The sequence below is a fragment of the Meles meles genome, chromosome 11, assembly GCF_922984935.1.
Source record: "Meles meles chromosome 11, mMelMel3.1 paternal haplotype, whole genome shotgun sequence".
Lineage (NCBI taxonomy): Eukaryota > Metazoa > Chordata > Mammalia > Carnivora > Mustelidae > Meles > Meles meles.
Window position 1 is genome coordinate 9,676,074 of NC_060076.1, and position 25,802 is coordinate 9,701,875.

Here is a 25,802-nt window from a genome sequence, read left to right on the forward strand (position 1 = left end):
TTGGTGGGAATGCAAGTTGGTGCAGCCACTTTAGAAATGTGTGGAGATTCCTTAAGAAATTAAAAATAGAACTTCCCTATGACCCTGCAATTGCACTACTGGGTATTTACCCCAAAGATACAGATGTAATGAAAAGAAGGGCCATATGAACTCCAATGTTCATAGCAACAATGGCCATAATCGCCAAATTGTGGAAAGATCCAAGATGCCCTTCAACTGACAAATGGATAAAGAAGATATGATCCATATATACAATGGAATATTAGGCCTCCACCAGAAGGGATTAATACCCAACTTTTCTATCAACATGGATGGGACTGGAGGAGATTATGCTAAGTGAAATAAGTCAAGCAGAGAAAGTAAATTATCATAAGATTTTACTTGTGGAACATAAGGAATAACATGGAGGACATTAGGAAAAGGAAAGGAAAAGTGAAGTGGGGGAAATTGGAAGGGGAGAAGAAGCGTGAGACACTGTGGACTCTGAGACAAACTGAGGGTACTGGAAGGGAAGAGGGTTGGGGGGATGGGTGAGCCTGGTGGTTGGGTATTAAGGAAGGCATGGAGCACTGGGTATGGTGCATAAACAAGAATCTTGGAACACTGAAAAAAATAAAATAAAAAAAAAAGTGGTCTTCTTCAATGAGGTCTTTCTTGGACACGTTATCTAAAATGTCAGCCCCTACCCTGTCACACATTCATATTTCCTCTCCACAGGAGATATTTTTGCCTAATTTGTTCCCTGACAAATCTGCACTGACTAGAACAAAACCTGTCAAATCACAAGCATTCAGTCCCTAGTCCATATTTGGTAAATAAATATGTGAATGAATAAGAGGTATTTCAGTAACATATTCTAGTTAGAGATTTCATAACCAGAGTAGATACAACATAGGAAGAACAGGAACAGTCTTCGGTGGATGAGAAAAGAAGAGGAGAACAGCATGAAATCATCATTGAATGTTAACTAAAATAACCACACAATACTGAAAACATTAACAATAATACCTGGAAGGTCCATGAAAGACTTAAAGGAAAAACAAAGGTGCTCAAATTTTTCATTTATTCCTTACTTCCCAGAAGATAAATTTCCAAACTCGTTAGCCTAATATTCAAGGACCAATCTTGCCTTCACCCACACTTCTACTCCTATCTCACACAATTTTCCTATATAAAATCGCTTGTTCCAGCTAAATCCGCCTTTTCATTTTTATTTTTAATTCACCTTCATAGTATTATATTATTTTTTTAAAAAGATTTTATTTATTTATCTGACAGAAAGAGAGAATGAGAGTGCACAAGCAGGGGGAGCAACAAAGAGGGAGGAGAAGCAGGCTCCCAACTGAGCAAGGAACCCGATGTGGGACTCGATCCCAAACCCCAAGATCATGACCTGAGCCAAAGGCAGCTGTTTAACCGAATGAGCCACCCAGGCGCCCTGGTATTATATTCATTGTCATTTACATCGGACCTCAGCTTAATTACTTACTTACTTGTTCTAATTTCCAAAACCTGGCTCAATAAAACCTTCCTTCCCAACCATACAGTATGGCCCCAGTGATAAATTCCAACTGTGAACTCTTAAAGCACTGCTTATCCATACCACTAATTTAAAACTTTTTATTTTTGTTTTCATCTTCGATGTCTGTATCCTGTCTTTCCAGGAAAAATGACAGGTCCCCTCAAAGGCTGAGAGTATCTTTTAGATGGATGTAACCCTAGCCCTGAATACCACAAACACACAAAGAAGCGCTCATATATATTTGGTAACTGCACTGTCACAAGTTGCTCTGCAGAAAAGAACATAAGTAAAATCAAAGATCTTTACATTAACATTAGGCACTAACACATCTAACAAAAACAAACAGAATTTTTTCCTGAAATTTGCAAGCATTTTCCAAGGGAGATCATTTCTTTTTGTAGTCAAAAATTAGACTCTGAAAATCTGTAACTTCAGTTCCACGTACCACATTTTCTACAAAAATAAAACTCATTATAAAACATGCACATTGGGGCGCCTGGGTGGCTCAGTGGTTTAAGCCTCTGCCTTCGGCTCAGGTCATGATCCCAGGGTTCTGGGATCGAGCCCCGCATCGGGCTCTCTGCTTAGTGGGGAGCCTGTTTCTCCCTCTCTCTCTGCCTGCCTCTCTGCCTACTTGTGACCTCTCTCTCTGTCAAATAAATAAATAAAAATATTTAAAAAAAAAACATGCACATTAAATAAAATGTTAAGCTTTTCAACTCATGTTATGAAAATGTATCAGTGAGAGAACAGTGGGAAGATTTTAGTTGCAGGAGTAAAGCACAATGGGTTTCTGTGTCTATGGTATAGAGCAGGGCCCAGCAAACTGTAACTATAGCCTATGGCCCAAATTCAGCTAGGGGCCTGATTCTATAAAGTTTGTTTTTTTGTTTGTTTGTTTGTTTGTTTTTTTAATGGAAGGATGATATTGAATTGCTTCTTTTATTAGCAGTTTTTTTTTAAAAGATTTTATTTATTTATTTGACAGACAGAGATCACAAGTAGACAGAGAGGCAGGCAGAGAGAGGAAGGGAAGCAGACTCCCTGCTGAGCAGAGAGTCCGATGCGGGGCTCGATCCCAGGACCCTGGGATCATGACCTGAGCCGAAGGCAGAGGCTTTAATCCACTGAGCCACCCAGGTGCCCCTGTTTGTTTGTTTTTTTAAAAGATTTTATTTATTTATTTGACAGAGAGAGATCACAAGCAGGCAGAGAGGCAGGCAGAGAGAGGAGGAAGCAGGCTCCCTGCCGAGCAGAGAGCCTGATGTGGGACTCGATTCCAGGACCCTGAGATCATGACCTGAGCCAAAGGCAGCGGCTTAACCCACTGAGCCACCCAGGCGCCCTGATTCTATAAAGTTTTATTGGAACACAGCCATGCCCATTGATTTATGTATAATCTATGGCTGTTTTCATGCTACAAAGGCAGAGCTGAATAGTTGCCAGAGAGAGTCCTCCAGAGTCCATATGGCCCCCAAAGCCTAAAACAGTTACTATCTGGCCCTTTACAGAAGAAGTTTGCCAATTCCTGATAAGAAGCATACCTAATCCGATGCAGAGCATGGAGAGGAAGAACAGCCTGAAATGTGTGACCTAGGAAATATGCTCTAAGGAGGATACACATATTACAAATGCTAGCAATGCCTGAATGAACTCTTATATGACTCAAGAGAAGGACTCTATACTAGGGAAAAGATGATTTCAAATGTTTTATGGAATAAGAATCATGTTTCATGTTTTTTCTCTGTTGAAAATTTCTAATTAAAGGGATCCCAAGATAATGATGGGTATCTAATGGTTCTACACTTTAACAGCTAGACTTCAAGTAAATAAATTAATCTAATAAATCCAGGAATAATTTTGTGAGACAGTCCATATTATATGAGAGAAGACCACCTGCTACTTTCTCATTTTAGAGACTACATCAAACAACATAGCAAGAAGGATACCAAAACTGGGGTCAGAAGATCTGAGGCATTTAAGGCTGGGCTTTGACACCTACTGGCAGTGTTACCTACTGGCAACTTAGTCCCTTCACCTAAGTTTCTGTTTCCTCATCTTCAAAACTGGAGTGTCCTTGTCCCTCTCATATGCTAAGTTGTATAGTTCATATGAGGTGACTGGAAAGTGTAAATGACTACACAGTGTAAGACGTCATTCTTCTTGTCAATTAAAAGCTAATGTCTATTATTTCAAGGGGACACAGCTCCATGTCCATCGCATAAGAGAACTGACCAAAATGAACCTCTCCGTGAAACTAAATGGAAAGCATTAAAGTCTTAACTAAACAGGTTAGACTACTTTGCTAAGACTGTAGAAACTACACTTGTAAAAGGCTTATTGAAAGTGAAAGTAAAGACCAACAATCTTCAGCCTAAGAGCATTTTTAGTAACATAAATTCCACACACAAGTGTGGTTTTAAAATTTGAGAACAAAGCGAGCTTTGCAAATATGTTAATGTGCCTAATTTAAAATGATCTGATTAAAAACTACAGAGGTAATGACAACTAAATATAGCATGGGATCCTAGAACAGAAAGAGGACATCAGGTGAAAACCAAGGAAATCTAAGTAACATGAGCTTTAGTTAACAATGATGTGTCAACAGTGGTTCACTAATTACAAATACACCATGTTAATGTAAGATGTTAGTATTAAGGGCAACTTGGTGCTGGGTATATATAGAAACTCCTTGTGTTATCCTCTCAATTTTTCTGTAAATCTTAAACTGTTCTAAAAAAATAAAGTATGACTTTTTAAAAATTACACAAGTAATACACTTCTAAGTCCAAGGATTCAATTTAGCAACTTTTTCTCAGTTAAAAAAAAAAAGTATACTAACTTGAGAAAACGTTTGAACACAGTAAATTTATCACAATCTTCAACAACCACCATCTAGAAAAAGGATTACCAGCTATCGTATGATGTTCCAGAATCAGTTAACAGCTGGTAACACATTTTAGTGTTCATTTTTTTAAAGATTTTATTTTTAAGTAATCTTTACACCCAGCGTGTGGCTTGAACTTACAACCCCGAGATCAAGAATTGCATGCTCTTCCAACAGAGCCCGCCAGGTGCCCCAACATATTTTAGTGTTTAAACTATCGCACTAAAAACATGTTCTTCCTCCATTTACTGTGATCAGAAATGAAACACGGATACTTCATAACAAAATTTCCACAGGCACATTACATTCTGTACTAATTTCTGGTCAAGTGAACCAAGGCAAATACACTTCCTAGCCGGAATGTTTAAGAAGAGTCTGTTTTTACATTAACTTTCATTTAACAGCAAATTTCTTAAAAGGCATTATAAATAGTAATGGCTGAACTTGAGAATTTTAATGGGTGGTAGTAAAATATATCCATGCTTAGGAAATTAAAAGAACAATAACTGGGGCGCCTGGGTGGCTCAGTTGGTTAAGTGTCTGCCTTTGGCTCAGGTCATGATCTCAGGGTCCTGGGATGGAGTCCCGCATCGGGCTCCTTGCTCAGCAGGGAGCCTGCTTCCCCCTCTGCTTGCCGCTCCCACTCCCACTCCCCCTGCATGTGCTCTCTCTCTCTCTGACAAATAAATCAATAAAATAAAAAGAAAGAAAGAAAGTAGTCAAGAAAAGAAAAGAAGAGCTACCACACATTTCAGGCTAGTCATGAACTAGGCACTAATCAGGGGCTTGAACATGGATATTCTCTTCTCATCTGTGTAACACTCCTGAAAGGCAGGTATTCTTTTTTTTTTTTTTTTTTAATTTATTTATTTGAGAGAGAGACAGTGAGAGAGAGCATGAACGAGGAGAAGGTCAGAGGACTCCCAGACTCCCCACGGAGCTGGGAGCCCAATGCGGGACTCGATCCCAGGACTCCAGGATCACAACCCAAGCTGAAGGCAGTTGCATAACCAACTGAGCCACCCAGGCGCCCAGGCAGGTATTCCTACCGACATTTCACAGGTGAGGACAGAGGAAATTAAAGGATCTGCCCAGGTCAAGTTAGTAACTGGCAAAGCTGAGAGTAGAATCCAGGTACATGTGGCTCACTGAGCTTTTACCACTATGCCATCCGAGTGCATAATTCACAATCAAGGCCACTTGTAATCACCCCAAAGTTCAGAAAACTATTAATATGCGGGTCAGTATCTGGACAAGTCCCCCTTTCTTTGGAAGTTTCAAACTGTCTGACAAAGTCAGGTTTAGTTGGACTTCAAGACTAAATAAATAACCTATATTCCCTCAAATTCTATAAAAGATATGATAAAACAAAGTTTAGAAAAAGTTACTGGAGATTAATTCCTTAAATCACTCTTTTTACATTTTCCAGCTCATCTCCCACCATTTCTTCACTTCCCCAAAAGCAGCTGTTGCTCCACACTACATCCTAAAGTCTCCAACATGAGCAGATGCTAATATACCGGCCCCAAAAGGCCCACAGCTTCCTTATGTTCAAATGAACTCAGATTTATCCTTGAGGCCCAGGCCCCAAATCTCTTCCCTCTGTGAAGCTCTGGGGGAACTGCTCCCACCAACAGAGTGAGTCCTTTCCTCCTTCATGACACTAAATAACAATGAACCACGAAGTAGGAAAGTTACTCCATTTTCTTTTTCTTTATCTTTTTTTGGAGCCCAACATGTGGCCTGAACTCATGACCCTTGGATCAAGACATGAGCAGAGATAAAAAGTAGGATACATGACTGAATGAGGCATCCGGGCATCCCAAAAGTTACCCCATTTTCAAGTCTCTTTCAGTCCTTCTATTTACATCATGGAGAGAATCTAAGCAAGGTGCCAATTTGTCTTCAACACTTCTCTAACACTTGGCTAGTCTCACCTTTTAATTAAAGGATAGCAGGCCTCAAACCCAGCAGCTTTTTAAAAATATATATTTATTTCTTTATTTAGAGAGACAGAGAGACAGAGAGTGCAAGCAGGGAGAGGGGCAGAGGAAGAGAGAGAGAATCTTAAGCAGCCTCCACATTCAGCACAAAACCCCAAGAGGGGCTTGATCTCAACACCCTGAAACCATAACCTAAGCCAAAACCAAGAGCTGGACACTTAACTGACTGAGCCACCCAGACACCCCAAACCCAGCAACTTCTGCAAGTAGTAGCTAGCTAGGTTTTCATAACACTGCTTTGTTTTTACTATATTTAAGTTGCTTTTGAGGTGTTAGCCCTTCATTATGGTAATAACATAGAGCTTCTTGGTTTTCTTTTAAAGATTTTTATTTATTTATTTGAGAGAGAGCAGGAGAGAGAGCAGAAGAGAAAGAACAAGCAAGGGGAGCAGCAGACGGAGAGGGAGAAGCAGACTCCCCACTGAGGAGGGAGCCCGATGCAGGACCCCGGGATCATGACCTGAGCCAAAGGCAGAGGCTTAACTGACTGAGCCACCCAGCTGGCCCAACATAAAGCTTCTTGAAAAATATTTTCAAATTGTGTCCACAAAAAAAGACAATTATGCCTTATGCCAGGAAGAGTAGATATTTTGGCCCACTCTTGTCATTGGCCAGTTAAATCTCACTTAGGCATCAGAGCCTAGCTCAAACTGAGGAGACTTTCCAGACCATTCTCATATTTTCTCATTTGGCCTCATCTCTATCACAGCATTTTATACTGTTAGCAACAAAATGTGGTTTTCTTAACAAAATTCCGTTACCTGAAGTAGGAAGATAGTCATCTCAGTATCCCCACTGCTTAGCAGACAAACTGGTGTTTAGCAGTCTGATTTAATGTCTACATTTATAAAAAGTTAATCAATAAAGGACTGAATGATGATGAACAACAAGCTAGTTAGGAATCAGCCAAGCAACTTCTAACCAGTTCCAAAATGATTACAGAACGGTAACTAAATTTAAGCTGAAAATATCTACTCTTTTTCCAACAGGCATACCTGAAATAATTATTACTGTACTAAAAAAGATATTTCCTCACACTTAAAAAATAACTACCACTAAGGAAAAAAAGGAAACAATGATAACGTTAACATCTTCAGTTGGTATATTTGAAATAAGTGTAAAACATCGTAGGAAAAAAAAATGGACTTAGTACCAACTCTTCCTGGCATAAGAACAAGGAACGGAAATGCACCCTACCTTGAAATGCAAGTACTATAAAGCCAGAGTGTATCTACATCTCAAGTTAATTAACGCTATGTCAGACTTCTTGTTATGACACCAAAATTCAAGATCCTGCCAAAGTAAATAAAATCCAAACAGATGTCAATTTTACCCCCAATATACTACAAATCTTCCACAACTAAAGAAGACAGACTGACGGCAAAAATAATGAAATTCATGCATACCCAACAGCTTATGGGTTAAGTTTGGATTTTATTATGTAACTCCAATGAGAGAATATCAAAATACCTGGACAGCAAATATACATTACTTAGTAAATACTAATGTATCCTTACTTGTTCCAGTTCAAAAACCTTGACTTTTTAAAGTATTACTTGAAACCATTACTAATGTAACTGGCAAAATTAAACAATATTAGGTTCGAAAGACACGAAGTAAGTTATGGTACACCTCTGCCATCGAATGCCACACAATTGTTAAGGAGACAGAGGTACAGAGGTCCGTTACTTACTGTTACAAGAAAAAAGCACAGTGCAGCACACTATGCATGGTAAGACCCCAGAGGCATCTAAAACACAACACTCAAGCACAACTACCTGGACTCAAATCTCAGCTTTGCCACTCACTAGCTGTGCAACCTTTGGTAATTACTTCTCCTTGCCTCAGTTTTTGCATCTTCAAGTGTATATAAAAGAGAATCCAATTTGTAAGGTACGTTCACAGGGTAGTGAAGATTTAACAAGTTAATATACCTTGGGGTGCCTGGGTGGCTCAGCCAGTTAAGAACCTGACTCTTGATTTCGACTCAGGTCATGATTTCAGGGTTGTGAGATTGTTGGGCCCTGCATCAAGCTCTGCGCTGGGCATGGGACATGCTTAGAATTTTCTCTCACTCTTTCCCACTCTCCCTCCCCCCACAAAACAACAACAACAAGTTAATATATATAAAGCACTATGCAAGCACAAGTGTTAACTATAATTTCTGGGGAAAAAAAAAAGAAAAAATTCCAAAACATGTAGTATGTGCATGTGTATGTGGGGAAGAAAAGCTTTCATTTTTTACTTCTTTTTTAAGTTTATATTTATTTTTGTTAGTACTCTCTACACCCAACATGGGGCTCGAACTCACAACCCCATGATAATGAGCCACATGCTCTTCTAACTAAGAGAGCCAAGGGCCCCTTTTCTGCATTGTTTTTAGTTTTTGTTTGTTTGTCTGTTTAAGATTTATTTTAGAGGGGCGCCTGGGTGGCTCAGTGGGTTAAAGCCTCTACCTTTGGCTCAGGGCAACCCATGCCCAAGCAAGTTGGGGGAGGAGGGGCAGGAGAGGGAGAGAGAATTCCAAGCAAACGTGATGCTAAGCACAGAACCCAAAGCAGGGCTTGATCCCACAACCCCAAGATCACAACCTGAGCCAAAACTGAGATGGACACTTAACCCCAGTTTTGTTTTGTTTAAACAAAGAACATGACTTCAGTAATTTTTTAAAATGAGAACATAGGGCGCCTGTGTGGCTCAGTGGGTTAAGCCTCTGCCTTCGGCTCAGGTCATGATCTCAGGGTCCTGGGATTGATTCTCGAATCAGGCTCTCTGCTCAGCAGGGAGCCTGCTTCCCCCCTCTCTATCTCTGCCTGCCTCTCTGCCTACTTGTGATTTCTCTGTGTCAAATAAATAAATAAACAAAAATCTTAAAAAAAAATGAGAACATAATAAAAACTTGGCAGTAAGTAGTACAAGTACTTAAACAATCGGGACCAAATTCTGTAAACAATTATATATTAACACTGTGAGGAGTGCCTGGGTGGCTCAGTCATTAAGTGTCTGCCTTCAGCTCAGGTCATGATCCTCCTGGGATCCGGCCCCACATCAGCCTGCCTGCTCAGCGGGAAGCCTCCTTCTCCTTCTCCCACTCCCCCTGCTTGTGTTCCCTCTCTCGCTATCTGTCAAATGAATAAATAAAATCTTTTTTTTAAAAAGTGAAAGTTTTCAAGTGCAACAAAAAGGATAGTACTTCTGGACACAGTTCAACAATAACAAGCTACACACCAATAAGCAGAACTGCAATGATGTCCTTCGATTTCCCGGAGGCAATAGATTATACAAAAATATGCACCCAATCTAGAAATGGGTATCAGGAACTTTCACAATTAGATAAATCTCCATTACTTTAATAGTCTGAAGTTAAATACCACCAAATCTAATTTCCTCCAATTCAACAATCTCTAATGACAGCTAACTAAGACATATACAAACCGAGAGCTTAAGATAAACTAAATGATTCTTAAAAAACCTAAAATCCTTAGAACCCTCTGAGAAATTTTAAGAGAAAAGATTTCACCACCTCACAAGGTTTGAGGAAGCTTTAGTCCCCTGGATAAACACAGCTTCCCCCACGAATACAGTAAGTATACAAAACAACCAAACAGAAGAGCAGAAAGAGAACTTTGAGCTTCAGCTGCATTTTTTTGCTGAGCTGTAATACTGGTAAATCCTGTTTCAAGATCCAAGAGTTTCAAAAGCCAACCCTAAAAATTAGGGAAGATATATAAACAGCAGGCTGTCATGTTCATTTCATCACATTTACCAGAATGGTATCTGATAAAATTATAAATATTACCAAACTTCAAGCAGCATTATTATCACTGACTGTGTTTTACCTTAAAGGAAACTCTTTAAGGTCCCCCGATGTGGGCCTTGATCCCAGGACTCTGGGATCATGACCTGAGCTGAAGGTAGCCACTTAGCTAACTGAGCCACCCAGGTGTCCCAGTTTAAATAGTTTTTCAAAAAGAAATTAACTGTTAAGATGCTTCCAGAGAATTATGAAATTCATAATTTTAACTAGTTTACATAACGCTTACAAAGAGAAAGAACTCAATAATTGCTAGTTATTAATGATGGAACAGAAACATACTCATAAGGAGGCTTAATAGGTCACTTTCCATCAGAATTCAAGTTGGCCCATTACAACCCTGAATAGTTAGATATTAAAAAACACTTGGTTTTAGAGGACTCAAAGACTCCTTGGGTTCTAAAGGAGGTACTAAAGATGAAATAATTCTGCAAAAAGAATTCACCTACTCTTTCTTAAGCTTTTCAATACAGAAATCTGTATTTGTAAACATTTTGTAATTCTGCCATGTGACTTTTAGATCTAATGTATTTTTGTCAGGTGTCATGATTTATAAATAATGGAAGTAAAATTGACAGCTGGGGTTAAAGTTTTGCATTAGAAAATGAAAGGAGACAGTTCGGAGGGTGTTAAAAATAGATGCATTTAGGGGCACCTGTGTGGCTCAGTTAAGTGTCTGCCTTCGCTCAGGTCATGATCCCAGGGGCCTGATATCAAGCCCTGCATTGGGCTCTCTGCACAGCGGGGAGTCTGCTTCTCCCTTTCTCTCACTCCCCTGCTCGTTCTCTCTCTCTCTCTCAAATAAAATCTTAAAAAAAAAAAAAAAAAAAGATGAGTTTAGCCTAAGTCCTAAAAACTTTAAAAATATACGTATTTGGATAAAATTAAGACAGCTTAGGAAGATAATTTGACTCTGATTCTGTTCAAAGAGAAAAAGGCTAATATCCCTTAACTAATTCTTTTGTCCTTTAAATTTTCCAATTTTAATTTTTTCAAAGACTCATCGAAAATAAACTGGAAACATAATTTCGTAAGTAGAAAAAAAAAGGAAGAATGAACATGTTTGATGACATGCTTCCGGCTAGTCTCTAGCGTGGGTGTACTGGCATTACAATGCAGCAAGACCATGCAAGCACCTTCTCGGACAGAGAGATTAATGAGCAGACATCTTGCCCGCTTTTACAGTTACAACAGTGGGCTCAAAGCCTTACATCTTAAAAATGGCATACAAAAGATAATTTTGGCCTGATATAAATAAATAAATATATATATACATAATTATACTGTTAGCATTAAGCTATGCTTTTAAACATATGATCAACCATTCATTTATACATATTAAATATGACAACTCGAAGTATCAACAAATAGTTCAGAACTGGGTGTCAGAGTCCGGCTGGCTCAGCTGGAAGAACATGCAATTCCTCATCTCAGGGTGAGGAGTTTGAGCCCCACACTGGGTGTACACATTACTTAAATAAATAAACTTAAAAAAAGAAAACAAAAAACTGGGTTTCAGCTTAGAAACAATGAAAAGCTCCCCTAATGAAAATGTTTTTACAAAGTCACAATACATATTGAAACATATTCTAAAAATGAGAATAATATAGTAAGTATAAAGAAAGAAATTTTAATTAACTATAATTTAAAAACAAGAGGGGAGCCTGGCTGGCTCAGTCTGTAGACGAGGCAATTCTGGATCTCAGGATTTTTTTTTTTTTTTTAAAGATTTTATTTATTATTTATTTGACAGAGAGAGAGATCACAAGTAGGCAGAGAGGCAGGCAGAAAGAGAGGAGGAAGCAGGCTCCCCGCAGAGCAGAGAGCCCGATGCGGGACTCGATCCCAGAACCCTGAGATCATGACCTGAGCCGAAGGCAGCGGCTTAATCCACTGAGCCACCCAGGCGCCCCTGGATCTCAGGATTTTGAGTTCGAGCCCCACACTGGGTGTGAAGCCTAGTTAAAATTAAAAAAAAAAAAAAAAAAAAAAAAAAGAGTGCCTGGGTGGCTCAGTTGGTTATACAACTGCCTTCAGGTCAAGTCACAATCCTGGAGCCCCAGGATTGAGTCCCACATCGGGCTCCCAGCTCCATGGGGAGTCTGCTTCTCCCTCTGACCTTCTCCCCTCTCATGCTCTCTCTCAAATAAAAATATATAAAATCTCTGGGGCACCTGGGTGGCTTACTGGGTTAAAGCCTCTGCATTAGGCTTAGGTCATAATCCCAGGATCCTGGGATCAAGGACTCCCTGCTCAGCAGGGAGCCTTCTCCCCCCACCCCTTCTCTCTGCCTACTTGTGATCTCTGTCTCTCAAATAAAATAAAATCTTTAAAAAATAAAATTTTTAAAAAAACTTTAAAAAGAAAAAACAAAAATAAGAACAAAAAAATCAAATATCTCAGTACCTGAAGCCTCTTCTAAAATGTATACATGAGGGGCACCTGGGTGGCTCAGTGGGTTAAAGCCTCTGCCTTCGGCCCGGGTCGTGGTCCTGGGGCCCTGGGAACAGGGAGCCCGTTTCCTCCTCTCTCTCTCTGCCTGCCTCTCTCTGCCTACTTGTGATCTCTATCTGTCAAATAAACAAACAAATAAATCTTTAAAAAAAATAAAAAATAAATAAAATGTATACATGATACAGAAATTACTGGTCCTAATTTCTTTAAAAATGAAAATACCTTGGGGCACCTGGGTGGCTCAGTGGTTTAAGCCGCTGCCTCCGGCTCAGGTCATGATCTCAGGATCCTGGGATCGAGTCCCACGTCCGGCTCTCTGCTCTGAAGGGAGCCTACTTCCCTCTCACTCTCTCTGCCTGCCTCTCTGCCTACTTGTGATCTCTCTCTCTCAAATAAATAAATAAAATTTTTAAAAAATAAAATAAAAAAATAAAAAATAAAATGAAAATACCTTAATTAGGATTACTTAAGGAGCAAAAGCCACAAATAATTATATGCAAACACAAGTTTAGGCAGTTCATAGTGAAAAAATACCTAACTAAAATCCTTCATGCCTATGTAAAGATTAACTCCAGGGAAGGAATTATAGCAAAAAAACAGAAGTTGAAGGGGAAAAAAAGTTAATTAACCATTTGAGAAAATTTCTTTCAAGTACTGGTCTTTCCATAGCAAGTAGGAGGCATTCCACTTATTTCAGGCTTTTACAAAAAAATTAAAATTAAAAGAAAAAAATCATACTTTACCTTGAAGAATCCTAGAGTAATGTGTAACCAACTCCACCCAATCAATCCTAAAAAAATGTTTTTAAAAAAAATTTTTTTTTAAAGATTTTTATTTATTTATTTGACAGACAGAGACCACAAGTAGACAGAGAGGCAGGCAGAGAGAGAGGAAGGGAAACAGGCTCCCTGCTGGGCAGAGAGCCCGACGCGGGGTGATGGGGGGCTCCATCCGACCTGAGCCGAAGGCAGAGGCTTTAACTCACTGAGCCACCCAGGTGCCCCTAAAAAAATTTTTTTTTTTTAAAGATTTTTTTAATTTATTTATTTGACAGAGAGAGATCACAAGTAGATAGAGAGGCAGGCAGAGAGAGAGAGAGAGGGAAGCAGGCTCCCTGCTGAGCAGAGAGCCCGATGCGGGACTCGATCCCAGGACCCCGAGATCATGACCTGAGCCGAAGGCAGCGGCTTAACCCACTGAGCCACCCAGGCGCCCTAAAAAAATTTTTAAATAAAGGGAAAATGTCTAACTATTAGGAATATATCCACTTCCCCTCTTCAATTTTCTACAATAATTAGGGGTAATTTTTCCAAATGCCATTATGAGGCAGCATCACCGTGTCGGGTGGGAAGCGCTCCGGGCCATCACTGGAAAGCAGCTCACAAACTCACAGCAGAACCAACTGGGTGAAGTGAGAAGTGACAGCCTTGTGATAGTGGCCAAGAAGGCACCAGAAAACTAAGGCTTGTTTTAAAGTCAGGGATGTGGTACCAAGGCAAAACAGAATGCAAGAGAGCTGGAGCACCCAAAGACAACTAGCAATCACTGAACGAAAGGCATGTTCCCAATGCTTTTCATATGCTCCTGTCATTAGTCAGTCCTATCACCCCCGCCTTCACAGACCAGGCATCAGGTTTAGAAAAGTCAAATAACTTACTGCCTACCCATTCAGCTGTCATGCGGCAGAGAATTCTACAACTACATTTGTTTGGCTTCACAGCCCACACTCTTCATTTCCCCACACTGCCTCTCTGGCTCTTCTTCAGAATATTGACTTCAGGTTCCCTGTGAGCAATTTCACTGTAGTGAGCACTAGGAAGGGAGGGATACACCTGCAGGCAAATGATCACATACTATCACCTGGGTGGCCTCAATTTTTCAGTATTTCTTCATCCCAAGCTACCTTTACAATCCTTCCTCCCATTTTTCCATTTCAGAGACCTAACATACTAGTCAGAATTTAAAAAAAAAAAAAGAAAAGAAAAGAAAAGAAAAAGTTAAAAAGACTTGGATATTCGGGGCGCCTGGGTGGCTCAGTGGGTTAAAGCCTCTGCCTTCAGCTCAGGTCATGATCCCAGCGTCCTGGGATCGAGCCCCACATCGGGCTTTCTGCTTGGCCAGGAGCCTGCTTCCTCCTCTCTCTCTGCCTGCCTCTCTGCCTACTTGTGATCTCTGTCTGTCAAGGGAATAAATAAAATCTTAAAAAAAAATTAAAAAAAAGACTTGGATATTCTATCTAATTTACAAATTCCTCTTCTTTGTTCCACTTATTCCTTCACCTGGAGCCCTTCTCCAAAGCCCTGTAGCCAATTACACTATGATTTTTAGTCCACCTCAAATGCCACCTCCTTCAAACAGCACTCCCTGATCTTCCACTCTCCCACTCAGTGGTAGTATCTCCAATCTAAATCTTTTTTTTTCTTAAAGATTTTATTTATTTGGCAGAGATCACAAGCAGGCACAGAGAGAGAGGAAGGGAAGCAGGCTCCCCGCTGAGCAGAGAGCCCGACGCGGGGCTCGATCCCAGGACCCCGAGATCATGACCTGAGCCGAAGGCAGAGGCTTTAACCCACTGAGCCACCCAGGCGCCCCCCGATCTAAATCTTCTTTACCCTTTATACTGGTACCTCTATATAAACAATTCAGGAGTCTGATAAAGTTTTTTTTTTTTAAAGATTTTGTTTTTATTTATTTGACACAGAGAGAGAGATCACAAGTAATCAGAGCAGCAGGCAGAAAAAAAAGAGAAGTAGGCTTCCTGCTGAGCAGAGAACCTGATGCAGGGCTCGATCCCAGGACCCTGGGACCATGACCTGAGCTGAAGGCAGAGGCTTAACCCTCTGAGCCACCCAGGCACCCCATGGAGTCAGATAAAGTTTTAAAATAATCACTCCAGGGACGCGTGGGTGGCACAGTTGGTTAAGCCTCAAACTCTTAGTTTTGTCTCAGGTCATGGTCTCGGGGTTGTGAGACCCCAAGAATGTGTGGTGGTTTTGGTTTGAGCCTGCTGGGTTGGAATCCTACCTTCCACAGACTGTGGGACTTCGGCAAGTTACTTAACCTCTATGTGTTTCAGTTTCTTCTTGAAGTAGAACCTACCTCATAGGGTAGTTGTGCGGATTTTGCAAGTCAGTGAAAGTAAAGCATCTAGCACGGTGCAAGGCACAATGCAGGAGCAGAATGCATATTAGCCAGACACAGAATATGCGTCCCTTCAGCTGCTGAAGTGTAGCAGAACAACGTACTTTTCCCTCATTTTCTTTATTTACTTTAGAAAGGAGAAGGAGTGGAGGGAGGCAGAGGAGAAGGAGAGGGACAAAGAATCTGAAGCGGACTCCGCACTGAGCACAGAGCCCAACACGGGACTTGATCCCATCACTGTGAGATCATGACACGAGCTGAAAGCAAGAGTTGAAGACCTAACCGTCTGAGCCACCCACGTGCCCCAAAACAAGTTACTTTATGGATTGAATGCCGTGTGCACAGTGGTCACTCAAACATTTATTAGTGCTCTGTAAACAATTTCACATTAGACTCTGAAACTTTCATATTTTCATATAAAAATATTTGGTATGTTTGATATTTTGATATAGAAGACAGGCTGAAGAGTGAGAAATGAATAAATACTGAGTGTAAAATTCTGAGTATAGCCCCAACACATATTGCATGTATTACTCTGTGTGCAGGTTTGAAAGTCTATTTTGTTAAACCAGTGCTGTTTTTTTCAAAGATTTATTTATTTGAGAGAGAGAGAAGCAAGCATGGGGTTGGGGGGAGCGGAGGGAGAGAGAAACTCAAGCAGACTCCATACTGAGCATGAGCCCATCACTCAGCTGGATCTCCTAACCCTGATATCATGACCTGAGCCAAAACAAAGAGTTGGACACTTAACCAACTGGGCCATCCAGGTGCCCCTTAAATCAGTACTATTCAAAACAAACATAATGTGGAGACGCCTGGGTGGCTCTGTCAGCTGAGTGTCTGCCTTCAGCTCAGGTCATGATCCCAGGGTCCTGGGACTGAGCCCCGCAGCAGGCTCTTTGCTTAGCGGTGGCCTGCTTCTCCCTCTCCCTCTGCCTCCTCCCTGCTGCTCATGTTCTGTCTCTATTTCTCTCTCAAATAAATGAAATCTTTTTAAAAAGGAAAAAATATTTTTTTACATTAAAAAATAATAATAAAAGGGGGCACCTGGGTGGCTTGGTTGGTTGAGCGTCAAATTCTTGATTTTGGCTTAAGTACTGATCTTGAGGTTGTGGGATTGAGGCCCATGTTGGCCTCCATGCTTAGTGGGGGAGTCTGCTTGAGATACCTCCCTCACCCCCTCCTCCCATTCACACAAGTGCACACTCTCTCTCTCTCTAAAAAAATAAATCTTAAAAAAAAAATCACTTTACTGATTACTTATTAATTACAAAGGGAAAAGGGCCCCTTTTCAATATAAATCTAGTAGATACTACTTTATTCAAATGACCAAATTTATATCAGTAATGAAACTGACATCTAGTGCCTCTGATGTGACACACTTTAGACCTAAAATCAACTACACAGCGTTCCAACCAAAAATGTTTAACCTGAATCTGATCAAGCAGAGACATTCAGACAAATCCAAATTGAGAGGCATCCTACAAAACAACTTGTTTGGATACTTACTGCCATGAAAGACATCCTTCACCCCGCCCCCTCCAAAAGGCTGGAAAACCAGTCCAGATTCAAGCAGGCAACTAAATGCAATGCAAGCCCCTTAAATGCACCTTGGATCAAACACAAAACCAAGGATCTAGGGACAGTATTGGGATAACTGGGGAAATTTGAATAGGTACTATATGTTAAAGAATAATATTATATCCATGTTAAATTTCTTGAGGGTGACAACCGAATCGTAATTAGGTGGAAGAAAGTGTTTGTTCTTGGGAAATATATACCCGTATTTAGAGGGTAAAGTGTCCTGATGGTATCTATACCTAACTTGCAAGTGGTTCAGGGAGAAATGTGTCTACTAGTGCATAAAGCAAGCATAGCAAAAATGTTAACAACTATGGAATCTAGGTAAGGAGTACAAGGTATTATTATACTACTGTTGCAACTCTTCTGTAGGCTTATAATTTTTCAAAGAGTTGGGAAACAATACTTAAAAGTTATGGATTCAGGGGTGCCTGGCTGGCTCAGCCAGAAGAGCATGCAACTCCTGATCTTGGGGTCGAGAGCTCAAGCCCCACGTGGGTGTAGAAATTACTCTTAAAAAAAAGTTATGGGGGCACCTGGGTGGCTCAGTGGGTTAAAGCCTCTGCCTTTGGCTCAGGTCATGATCACAGTGTCCTGGGATCGAGCCCTGCATAGGGTTCTCTGCTCAGTGGGAACCCTGCCTCCCTTCTTCTCTCTCTCTGCCTGCCTCTCTGCCTACTTGTGTTCTCTGTCTGTCAAATAAATAAATAAAATCTTTAAAAAAAAAAAAGTTATGGATTCAAAACAAAATCAACAGAAAATAGGAATAGGTGCAAAGATGACTTAGCACCTGTATTAGAATTAACTGTTAACATCATCATAAAATAATTGCTTTTAGTATTTAAATTACGGTATCATCCCCTTTGCACCACCTCCAGCCATTCTTACTGCCTTCCAGAAACTGTGAAATTGTGAGGTAGGGTATGCCCATATTCAACTTTACTAAATAAATGCAAATATTGTCTCTCAAGGCAGCTGTACCAATTTAAACGCCTACATTGTTTAGAATCTGTCCTACACAGAAACTGTCCTACAGCAGTTTCTAAATTACCATTTTCAGTGACATCTTCACTAACTTGATACTGTCAGACATTAAAATATTTTTTTTATCAATCTCATGGGAAAATTCATTGTCATTTATACCAACCTAGGATCACAAAGTAAAAGACCCTTAACAAAATAAGAACTTCATCCACAGACCCTTCCTTTCATCACATCACTGTAAGACATTCAGGATAATCAAACCTACACCGCAGCATGTACTAAAAATGATCAGTTTCCACGTGAAACCAAATGCCCATGAAAGGACGGCATAATGTTTGGGAAATTATTTGTCTTTTAAAAAATGTAAGATGAAAAGGTTCAAATTCAACCAGCATACATAACACTATCTGTAAGACTTTTTTTTTTAAAGATTTTATTTATTTATTAGACAGAGAGAGAGATCACAAGCAGGCAGAGAGGCAGGCAGAGAGAGAGGGGGAAGCAGGCTCCCCGCCGAGCAGAGAGCACAATGCGGGGCTTGATCCCAGGACCCTAGGATCATGACCTGAGCAGAAGGCAGAGGATTAACTCACTGAGCCACCCAGGCACCCCTATCTGTAAGATTTTCAAAATAGATATTTTATTCCTAGAAATAAATAACCTAGGTCTTATAAATCAACTCATTTACTCACTCATCAAGTATTTACGGAGTACCTGCTGTGTGCCGGCCACTATTCCAGCACGAAGTCACTATTCTCACAGACCTAACATTCTAATGGGGAGGCAAAAATTTTAAAAACTAATTTACAAATAATATGGTATCAGATAGATACATGCGATTAAAAAAAATAAAGGGGCAGGGAACAAAGAATGATAAGGGAGGCCGCATAAGGACACAGAAAGTACCAGGCAATCTCTCTCCACAGCAGTGATTTTGTCATATGGTGTGTTCAATTCATAATAAACTATTTCAGCACCAATATCTTTGCATAAAATACTCTTCTTCACTTTTCCATACCCCACTTTATTTTTTCCAGGAAAAAAAAAAGTTTGCCGCAATGGTTTTCCCACTACTGCTATTATTTTAGAGGAAAAAAAATCTCACACAAGGTACTGACAGGTGTTTTACAAACAGTTGCAAATTTCAACTCCCACACATTCTAAAGAAATGTCAACAGTGACCCATCAGTGAGAAGTCTGATGCTAAAATGAAGCTGAACTGTAAGAATTTAAAATGGAATTTCGAGAAAATGATTTACCAATTCTCCCAACTCTATCACCTGCACGTCTACTTTCTGTCATATATGAAAAGAATAGCAGCAATAGGAAAATATATCTGAAGAGAGATCATGTGATTTTTACTTAAAGATTTAAAAAAATTAGAATATCCCCCTCTTTGGGGCACCTGGGTGGCTCAGGTCATGATCCCCAGGTCCTGGGATCAACCCCCACATGGAGCCCCACTTCTGCCCAACTCCCTGCTCAAAGGGAAGTCTGCTTCTTCCTCTGCCCCTCCCCCCAAACTCATTTTGTCTCTCTCCCCGTCAGATGAATAAAATCTTAAAAAAAAAAAAAAGAGGATCTCCCTCTTTAAAAGCCACACTACCTATATGATTTGAAGAAAACCAGCACACATTAAAATTTCTTTTCACAGGCTTACACAAGAGCTTAGAAGGCTTCAACCACTTAGAACTAGGCGGTGCCTTCCTACAAAAATCTAAGAGCTAAAGTATTCACTTCCCTTTTTTTCTCAGACTATTTTGCTGATTCCCCAGTACCCTGAATGAAGTATCTACAGTCTATCTTTGAAAATTATTACTCTGACTCAGCCAAATCTTCTTTTACTTCTGTGTACAAAATTCCCTCTTTATCTATACTATAATCCTATCTGCTTTGTCTTCTTTCTTAAAAAAAAAAAAAAATTCAAATATCTTTCATGCCGATTTATAGATCACCAAACACTTACTTCTACCTCAGGAGTTCTTCATCTTTTTTGTACCACGGATCTTTTTGGTAGTCTGATGAAGCCTATGGACTCTCAAATTTTGATTTTGATTTTATTGATTTGATTATAATCTCAACACGCAACGTGGGGACTGAACTCACAGCCCTGAGATCAAGAGTTGCACACTCTACCGACTCGGCCACCTCTCAGATTGGTTTTAAATAACTAAATATATGAAATCATGAAAGAAACCAATTATATGGAACTGTTATTTAAAAATCATGACTTGTTAATATATGTGTGGCTTTATCACCACATTAAATAACAAGATCTAACAGTGTATCTAATAATGCTATAAATTCGAAAAAATATAAACATAAACGATAGAGATCTGCAAAAAGTGTAAACATGATACAAAAATATTTATAATTTTTATTGGTGACAAAGTCACAGGCATTGCTAATTCCACTGTGGTTTGTTGCCTACATTCATAATTGAAAGAACTAAAAATTAGTTCCCAGGTAATAAAAATAGATGTGATTTTTATCCCCATTCTAGTTCAAAAATCCCCTATAAAAACCCACCAAATGGTGAAATCCCAGGTTAAAATCCTTTCTAGTTCAAAGCTGTGCTCAAACTGACTTCTGTCACAAAATTTAAAATAAAAAAGATTCCTCCCTTGGCCTAGCTCTCATCTGAACATATCACCATGCCTGTTTTCCCACAGACTTATACACAGAACACCGTTTATTTCTATGGTTTGCCCAGCCAGCACCCATTTAAATTTGACAGCCAATAAAAGGTGAAGTTGAAGGAGAAGGAGATGGAAGCAACCACCAGTCTCTCACTTCCAAGACATCCAACGGCAAGTAGAAAGATGCCAAGTATACTGGGTGTGTGTTTTTCGAAGCTGGGCTGCCCCCAGACCCAGGAGTCCAGCTTGTCAGGAATCCCCGAAGCATGACACCTTCACCAGCGGCACTGAGAAAATATTCCAACCTCCCTCTCGCCTCCTATGCTCAGATCTCCACCTGCCAGGTCGCTCGCCTGCGGCTCCCACCCGAAGCCGCCCCGCCGTTCTTCGGTCCGTTCCCATCCCATCCCCCACGCGTCCCTCCCTCCCGTCTGCCCCAGGCCACCCTGGCCCGCGGGCGCCGCCACATCTGTCCCCTGGGCCTAACCGTGTGTCCCCCTACCCCTACTTCCACCGACACGGGAGGGAAGGGCCCAGGGCCCAGGGGTCATCAGCACTGGGTGGCCCGGCCATTAGGCGCAGGCTGCGGCCCTAGGCCAGACCAGCCCCGCCGCGAGGCAGCGAGCCGCGCACTCCGCGCGACTTAACCGGAGACGCGCACTCACCACGGGGATCACACGGAGGAGGGCACCCAGGTCTCGCCGCACCGCCACTCGGCCTCGGAACCGTCGCCGTCGCCGCGAACTGCCGCCGCCACTGCCGCCGCCGCCGCCACCACCACTACTCGCTAGCTAGCTTCCCTGCGTCCTGCGGCGGCGCTGCCGCCACGCCATGGCGCGTGCGCGGCGCCGCGGGGGCCCCTGGGACTGGTGGTTCGCGCTGGCGGCCAAAGCGGCCCTTCGGTTTTAGCCGGCACAGTTGGCCACGGGCTGGGGCGTTCCGGGGAGTCTGGTGCACCGCGAAGCGCCTTCCGGAAAACCGTTCCTCAACTGACCCGCGACCTTGCTTCTGCACAGGTTGCTGCTCGGTGTGAAAAGCACGCCTGTGCAAGTCCGTGTAAAGTAAAAGAATTTAGAACATTAACATCTTCGGTTACAAGTGTCACTTGCCCCGGACACACGACTCGACTCACACGCGCGCGCACGCACAGACAGACCACCTCCCCCTTTCTGTTGAAAGTTTTGCAAGTGGCCTTCAATGGTATCGGGATTTTCAGTCTTAAACCTGATTTCCCAGTCCTTGTTTTATCCTTTTACTTATTGTGAATTTGACCATAGTTTTTTAAGTTGGCTGATTTATCTGATAAAATTTTATTTTACAAAAATAACTCAGGTATATTCAAACGTCAAGTTAACGGAGCTGAACAGTCATAGAAACTTTAGAATTGGAAGACACGTTATAGGTTATTAGTCTAACTCCTGCCCAGGCAGGAATTCGCTCTTGTACATTCCATGCAATGGTCTCCCAACTTTCTCTCTTTTTTTTTTTTTTTTAAGATTTTATTTATTCATTTGAGGGAGAGAGAGAGAGCAGGAGCAGGGGCCAGAGGCAGAAAGAGAAACGGACTCCCCGTTGAGCCAGGAGCCAGACCCAACCAGGAGCTCCATCCCAGCCCCGGGATATCATGACCCCAGAGCGCAGACGCTTAACCGCTTAACCGTCTGAGCCACCCAGGCGCCCCCTCTTCCAACTTCTATTTCCACAGTTCCAATTTCAGGGAGCTATCTCAAGTGAGATAGCCCACTCCACTGTTGGACAGCTCTTAAAGTTAGAAGGTTCTGCCTTGGGTGAAATCGGCTTCCCTTTTACCTCCTTCCAGTGCTATTAGTTCTGATGTCTGGAGCAATATACAATGTTTTCCATTTTACAGCCTTTCAAAAAACTGAAAACAACAATTATATCCTCCAACACTGGGACTCTCCACGCAAAAAAAAAAAAAAAAAAAAAAAAAAGTAATATTCAGTTTTCCACCTATTTCAAATGTGAATCAGCTCCCACACTACTTTCCATTTAGTCATCCTCCTTGATGTATTACACTTAAAAATTGTCAAAACTTGCTATTTATTGCCTCATTTTATTAGCATGATAGCATTCTACAGTTAGCTGGTCAGGTATTATGACTATCATATTGTCATTCAACCGGTTCAGGAATTCAGTTGAAAGGCTACTTACAAGCTCTGTTTTAAAGCATTGCCCAAAGGACCATGAGGGTTAACTCACACAGATTAAGGATCATAATAAGCTAAGGTATAAAGCTCTATGAGAACCCCTGAGAAAGTTTTCATCAAGTTGAGGGGCCATGACTGTAAGAAGATGATAGTTGGAAACTACTGGATGGCTGGATTTTAAGAAGGAAGATGGCATGTCAGGATTGCTAAGGAAGAACCTAGCCTGAGCAAAACCTGAACACATTCAAGGTTTGCTTTCACTTAACACTGAGTACTCTAGATGGGCTTGGAGCACACTTGCCAGAGGAAGAAAGGACCCCAAAAGTTGCAAAAAGCTCCTGAGGGTTGTAGAAAGAGCACTGGGATGGTCAATCATTCTGAACCCTACTCTGCCATCTATAAATCAAGAGCTTGAACTAAATAGGCAGTTTTCCATTTTTTTCCCCCACAGGACCCCCAGGAACCCGACCCCCACATTAGAACAATGGATCACTACAACAGTAATTCTTTTTTTTTAAAAAAGGATTTTATTTATTTGAGAGACAGAAAGAGAGAGAGGGGGCGCCTGAGTGGCTCAGTGGGTTGAGCCACTGCCTTCGGCTCAGGTCATGATCCCAGGGTCCTGGGGTCGAGTCCCACGTCGGGCTCTCTGCTCAGCGGGGAGCCTGCTTCTACCCTGCTCCCTCTCTCTCTCTCTGCCTGCCTCTCTGCCTACTTGTGATCTCTGTCTGTCAAGTAAATAAATAAAATCTTTTTTAAAAAAAAGAAAGAAAGAGAGAGAGAGATATGGTAAGCATGAGCGAGGGGAGAAGCCAAGGAAGAGGAAGCAGCTGATTTCTGGCTGAGCAGGGAGCGGGATATGGGGCCTGATCCCATCATGACCTGAGCAGAAGGCAGATATTTAACCATGAACCACCTAGGTGCCTCCACAACAGTAATTCTTGTGGAATATGTGGCAGGTGGTATTCTCGACACCTTTTACGCATGGAGAAATGAACTCAAGAGGTGAACAGATGCTCAAAATCAATAAATAGTAACCTCTGAGGGCACAGAACCCCATCTTATTTACCACTGTCCCTCTGGAACCTGGCATACCACCTATGATGTAATACATATTTTTGTTCCTTTTTTTTTTTTTTAATGAATGGGATGAATAAACAGTGAACCCTGGCTAAAGCTCTTTCCACTACGCCTCTCAGCCTTCCCTCATATACACGGACATGAAGTTACATATCTGTAGTTACGAAATTCAAACTGCTCTTGATTAGAGCTCTGTTTTTCAGATTTCTAACTCCATACTCTCCATACAACTACTTTGCTGCAGAATCAGAGCGCACTGACAAACTCAGAATTTGAAAAGGAAAAAAAAAAAAGTTCCTGGGGCGCCTCGGTGGCTCTGTTGGTTGAGCATCAACCTTTGGCTCAGGTCATGGTCTCAGTGTCCTGGGATGGAGCCCCAAATCGAGTTCCCTGCTCAGTGGGATCTTCTTCTCCCTCTGCCCCTCCCCCCTGCTTATGCTCTCTCTTTCAAAATAAGTAAAACTCTTTTTAAAAAAATTCAATGCTGGGGCACCTGGGTGGCTCAGTGGTTTAAGCCGCTGCCTTCGGCTCAGGTCATGATCTCAGGGTCCTGGGATCGAGTCCCGCATCGGGGTCTCTGCTCGGCAGGGAGCCTGCTTCCCTCTCACTCTCTCTGCCTGCCTCTCTGCCTACTTGTGATTTCTCTCTGTCAAATAAGTAAATAAAATCTTTAAAAAAAAAAAAATTCAATGCTAAAAGCTAACTGAACCATTACATTCACTATATTTCTTTTCTAAACATACATTTTTTTAAAAAGATTTTATTTATTTATTTGACAGAGAGAGATCACAAGTAGGCAGAGAGGCAGGCAGAGAGAGAATGAGAGGGAAGCAGGCTCCCCGTGGAGCAGAGAGCCCGATGCAGGACTCGATTCCAGGACCCTGAGATCATGACCTGAGCCAAAGGCAGCGGCTTAAACCACTGAGCCACCCAGGCACCCACTATATTTCTTTTCTAAAATTCATTTTCAAACAAGTAACACAGAAATTCTTGACCTTAAAAGATATAGACAATGAAGTCAAAAAAATCTTCTTGATTCCCGTCCAATTCGACCCAGAGGGAGCCACTCTTGTCAGTGGTAGGTATCTGTCTAGACTGTGGGGCAGAGGTTTAACACAAATAGGATCACGTTGTACATACCATTCTATTCTTTTCATTTAAAAATAAATTGAGCTTCATCCCATATCACTACATAAAAATCTACCTCAGCTTTGAAACTTTGCACACTATTTCCATAGTATCACCTACCATAGTTGATCTGGCATCCCCTATTGAGTTTGACATTTAGATTGACTGTACATTCTGAATAACAGTAAGATAAATGTGAACTAACGATGTTATTTTTTAACATAGTTAAAAATTTATAAGGGAAAGCTTTTTTTTTTTTAAAGCTCTGGCAATCTGTAAAACAACAACAAAAAAATCCAGAAACACATGCAGGGAAGCTGTTCGACACAGGTGGCAGATAGTATTTCTTTTTAAAATGCTTTTTGCCCTTTGGAACAGCCCAGTTGCAAGCAAAGGACAAG

The 25,802-nt window shown here is 41.3% G+C and overlaps 1 protein-coding gene across 4 annotated transcripts in view; it reads right to left on the reverse strand.

Annotated features, from left to right (window-relative positions):
* Positions 1-21,834, reverse strand: part of GAPVD1 (GTPase activating protein and VPS9 domains 1) — a 79,922-nt gene extending 58,088 nt beyond the window's left edge. For all 4 annotated transcript variants that reach the window (XM_046022184.1, XM_046022182.1, XM_046022183.1 and 1 more), the window contains exon 1: positions 21,691-21,834. The gene's annotated coding sequence lies outside the window, so the exon portion shown is untranslated. The remainder of the gene's footprint in view (positions 1-21,690) is intronic.
* Positions 21,835-25,802: the final 3,968 nt, after the last annotated feature.